This window comes from Oxyura jamaicensis, chromosome 1 (assembly GCF_011077185.1).
Source record: "Oxyura jamaicensis isolate SHBP4307 breed ruddy duck chromosome 1, BPBGC_Ojam_1.0, whole genome shotgun sequence".
Classification (NCBI taxonomy): Eukaryota; Metazoa; Chordata; class Aves; order Anseriformes; family Anatidae; genus Oxyura; species Oxyura jamaicensis.
This window is the reverse complement of record NC_048893.1, coordinates 157,866,400-157,871,516: the sequence shown is the minus strand read 5'-3', so window position 1 is coordinate 157,871,516 and position 5,117 is coordinate 157,866,400. Positions and strand designations below refer to the sequence as shown.

The window sequence follows — 5,117 nt, the reverse complement described above, 5'->3', positions numbered from 1 at the left end:
TTGGCCTTGTTGAACTTCATACCGTTAGCCTCGGCCCATCGGTCCAGCCTATCCAGGTCTTCCTGCAGAGCCTTCCTACTCTCAAGCAGATGGACACACGCACCTAACTTGGTGTCGTCTGCAAACTCTCTGAGGGTGCACTCCATCCCTTCGTCCAGATCATTGATAAAGATGTTAAAGAGGACTGGCCCCAGTACCGAGCCCTGGGGCACTCCACTAGTGACCAGCCTCCAACTGGATTTGACTCCATTTACCACAACTCTCTGGGCCCGGCCATCCAGCCAACTCTTAACCCAACGAAGTGTACGCCAGTCCAAGCCATGAGCAGCCAGTTTCCTGAGAAGAATTCTGTGGGGAACGGTGTCAAATGCCTTACTGAAGTCAAGGTAGACCACGTCCACAGCCTTTCCCTCATCCACTAAGTGTGTAACCTTGTCATAGAAAGAGATCAGGTTCGTCAAGCAGGACCTGCCCTTCATAAACCCATGCTGACTGGGCCTGATCGCCTGCTTGCCCTGCAAGTGCTGTGTGATGACTCTCGAGATAATCTGCTTCATGAGCTTCCCTGGCACTGATGTTAAACTAACAGGCCTATAGTTCCCCAGATCTACCCTCCAGCCCTTCTTGTAGATGGGCATCACGTTTGCTAGCCGCCAGTCAAGTGGGACCTCCCCCGATAGCCAGGACTGCCAATAAATGATGGAAAGCGGCTTGGCCAGCTCCTCCGCCAGTTCTCTCAGTACCCTCGGGTGGATGCCATCCGGCCCCATCGACATGCGTACATCCAAATGCTGTAGCAGGATGCCAACAATTTCCTCGTGGATTGTTAGGGCCACATTCTGCTCCTCATCCCCTTCCACCAGCTCAGGGTACTGGGCGTCCAGAAAACAACTGGTTTTGCTGTTAAAGACTGAGGCAAAGAAGGTGTTAAGCACCTCAGCTTTTTCCTCATCTCTGATTACTAAGTTTCCCCCCACATCCAGTAAAGGGTGGAGATTCTCCTTAGTCCTCCTTTTTGTGTTGATGTATTTATAAAAACATTTTTTGTTGTCTTTAACAGCAGTAGCCAGATTGAGCTCCAGATGAGCTTTGGCCTTTCTGATTTTGTCCCTGCACCGCCTCGCAGCATCCTTGTAGTCCCCCTGAGTGTCCCACCCTCTTTTCCAAAGATTATAAACCCTCTTTTTTCTCCTAAGCTCGAGCCACAGCTCTCTGCTCAGCCAGGCCGGTCTTATTCCACGCCGGCTCGTCTTTGGGCATGTGGGGACAGACCGCTCCTGAGCCATTAAGATTTCTTTCTTGAAGAGCACCCAGCCCTCCTGGACTCCTCTGTCTTTCAGTACCACCTCCCAAGGGACTTTGCCAACCAGTGTCTTGAACAGCTCAAAGTCAGCCCTCCGGAAGTCCAAGACAGTGGTTTTACTGATCCCCTTCCTGACTTCGCCGAGTATCGAGAACTCTACCATTTTGTGGTCACTCTACCCAAGACAGCCCCCAACCAGCACGTCTCCCACCAGTCCTTCTCTGTTAGTGAACAGAAGGTCTAGCGGGGCACCTCCCCTGGTAGGCTCGCCAACCAGCTGCATCAGGAAGTTATCTTCCATGCTCTCCAGAAACCTCCTGGACTGCTTTCTCTGGGCTGTGTTGTGTTTCCAGGATATCACAGAATCACACAGAATTTCTAGGTTGGAAGAGACCTCAAGATCATCGAGTCCAACCTCTAACCTAACACTAACAGTCCCCACTAAACCATATCCCTAAGCTCTACATCTAAACGTCTTTTGAAGACTTCCAGGGATGGTGACTCCACCACCTCCCTGGGCAGCCTGTTCCAATGCCTCACAACCCTTTCAGTAAAGAAGCTCTTCCTAACATCTAACCTAAAACTCCCCTGGCGCAACTTTAGCCCATTCCCCTTCGTCCTGTCACCAGGCACGTGGGAGAACAGGCCAACCCCCACCTCTCTACAGCCTCCTTTAAGGTATCTGTAGAGAGCGATAAGGTCGCCCCTGAGCCTCCTCTTCTCCAGGCTGAATAAGCCCAGCTCCTTCAGCCGCTCCTCGTAGGACTTGTTCTCCAGGCCCCTCACCAGCTTCGTTGCCCTTCTTTGGACCCGCTCAAGCACCTTTATGTCCTTCTTGTAGCGAGGGGCCCAAAACTGAACACAGTACTCGAGGTACGGCCTCACCAGAGCCGAGTACAGGGGGACGATCACCTCCCTAGCCCTGCTGGTCACACTATTTCTGATACAAGCCAGGATGCCGTTGGCCTTCTTGGCCACCTGAGCACACTGCTGGCTCATATTCAGCCGACTGTCCACTATCACTCCCAGGTCCTTCTCCGCCTGGCAGCTCTCCAACCACTCATCTCCCAGCCTGTAGCTCTGCTTGGGGTTATTACGCCCCAGGTGCAGGACCCGGCACTTGGCCTTGTTAAACTTCATGCAGTTGACCCCAGCCCATCGGTGCAGCCTATCCAGATCCTCCTGCAGAGCCTTCCTACCCTCGAGCAGATCGACACACACACCTAACTTGGTGTCATCTGCAAACTTACTGAGGGTGCACTCAATGCCCTCGTCCAGATCATTGATGAAGATATTAAAGAGGACCGGCCCCAGCACCGAGCCCTGGGGGACGCCACTAGTGACTGGCCTCCAACTGGACTTGACTCCATTTACCACAACTCTCTGGGCCCGGCTATCCAGCCAGTTTCTAACCCAACGAAGCGTGCGCCAGTCCAAGCCAAGAGCAGCCAGTTTCTTGAGGAGAATGCTGTGGGAGACGGTGTCAAAAGCCTTGCTGAAGTCAAGGTAGACCACGTCCACAGCCTTTCCCTCGTCCACCCAGCGCGACACTTTGTCATAGAAGGAGATCAGGTTCGTCAAGCAGGACCTGCCTTTCATAAACCCATGCTGACTGGGCCTGATCGCCTGCTTGCCCTTCAAGTGCCGCATGATGACTCCCAAGAGGATCTGCTCCATGAGCTTCCCTGGTACTGAGGTCAAACTGACAGGCCTGTAGTTCCCCGGGTCAGCCCTCTGGCCCTTCTTGTAGATGGGCGTCACATTCGCTAGCTGCCAGTCAGCTGGGACCTCCCCCGATAGCCAGGACTGCTGATAAATGATGGATAGTGGCTTGGCCAGCTCCTCTGCCAGGTCTCTCAGTACCCTAGGGTGGATCCCATCCATATCTCTGGGAAGTTAAAGTCCACAACAAGAACAAGCACTGACAATTTCGCAACTTCCGCCAGCTGCCTGTAGAACTCCTCATCCGTCCCCTCATCCTGGTTTGGCGGCCTCTAACAGACCCCCACCAGGATGCTTCCCTTGTTGGCCTTTCTGCTGATCCTAACCCATAGCGACTCCACCTTGTCATTCCCAGCCTCAAGTTCGACGACGTCAAAACACTCTCTAATATAGAGAGCCACTCCACCACCCCTTCCGTGCTGCCTGTCCTTCTGAAGAGCCTATAGCCAGACATTGCAGCACATTGGTTCGCATTGGTAGTAATATTCTGCCCACTAGTGACAAATGCCAGTGATCTTTATTTTTATTTCTCTTGTCTGGATCTGTCAGAGATCTGTTATTTCAGGCATTTATAACACCTCTTTTACTTTATGACTGCCTAGTTTGACCAAGATTAGGGCCCAGTGGGGTAGATTAGAGTCCTAAAGACATAGTTTACAATTAAATTGTCAGTACAGTTAAAAGGGGAGCCCTACCCATTTGTTCACAGGAAAAGGCCGGAAAGGCCATTGAACTTATGAACACTTGCTATATGTCATCAAATACAAATTTGGGATGAGGACAGGAAGAGTGATACTCTGTGACTGACTATTGTGATCCAGAGTGCCAGCTAATGTTTACTCTAAAATAGAAAGCCCAGAGCATATTCAATTTCTCCTTTGCAGCAGTATATTCCAGCCAGTGGCAAGTCTAATGCTTTTCAGCTGGTGGTGATCTATACGGAAAACTCTGTAGTAGAACTCTGTGTGTATGTGCATGCATATAACACAATGGAGGTCTAAGAGAAAAATACTGTACAAAACACGAACAGTACAGGTTATTCATATAGAACTAATGCTAAGAAAACAGGAATATTAATTGTTGTACATTGCAAATCAGAAAAAGAATTCAATACATGTAAATGGCTAATTATTCACAATGGATTAGTCTTTACAAAGGTATGCTTTTCTTACCAGCATCTGGCAGTTTCCTATAAAAAAAAGGGATGTCCATCTGTTCTTGCAAGAAGCACATAGACTTTGTGCTGAAGTTCAGGGTAGATATCTACTATCAGGGTAGTTCGTTGTCGTTGTCTATCAACAACCCTAATAGAGTACAGACTTGTTCTGCGCCTACTGTGTTTCTGAAATACACTTTCACACGTTTCAGTATAGAGAGTAAAAATTCTTATTCCTATATTTTCATGTGTGCTGTGATAATAATTTTAAGGATTTTTTTTATTTTATTTTTTTTCATTTCACTGAAAACTTACATTATGTTGTTTTGACTTAAAGGAAACATCTGTGATGTAGTAGATTTTAAATCTTTTCAGGGCTATGTGCCTGTATGAAATACTCATGTGTCTTCAATTTATTTTTTCCTACAAATATAACATTTGACTGAAGTATTCAATTCATCCAGGAAAAGGGTACATAAATTCTTCATCAGTCTCCATTTGCCATGTGGATAATTACTGTATCACAGGCATTCTTCATTAATCAGCTAAAGGCCATCTGTATTACTCCTCCTGCTTTCACTAAAGTGTAAGTGAGGTTGCGTCATGGAATAGATTTTTACACAACTTTAATGTAGCAGCAATTTAGGATTTATTTTATAAATAACAAGGTTGTACGATTTTAACAGAATTTAATCAGCAAGTGCTGATTAATTGCTGCTACAGTAAAGTTATTTTAAAATGTATTACATTTCAGGTTGTTTATGAAGAGAGCTACCAATTCATTGGGTTGTTCCAGGTTACTGATAATAACATTTCTGAAATTTGTTATTACATTATTCACCTTTAATATGCCTATATTTCCCATCTGTAGTGATTCATACATTATATCCTCATTTAGCATAATGTGAATAAAGAAAGTAAAAAGGCAACAAAATT

The 5,117-nt window shown here is 47.2% G+C and overlaps 1 long non-coding RNA gene across 1 annotated transcript in view; it reads right to left on the bottom strand.

Moving 5' to 3' along the window:
• Positions 1–2,006: 2,006 nt before the first annotated feature.
• LOC118163238 overlaps positions 2,007–5,117 on the bottom strand; it is a 21,189-nt gene continuing 18,078 nt past the window's right edge. Inside the window, exon 3 of the long non-coding RNA XR_004748938.1 lies at positions 2,007–2,020. This is a non-coding gene — a long non-coding RNA (uncharacterized LOC118163238). The remainder of the gene's footprint in view (positions 2,021–5,117) is intronic.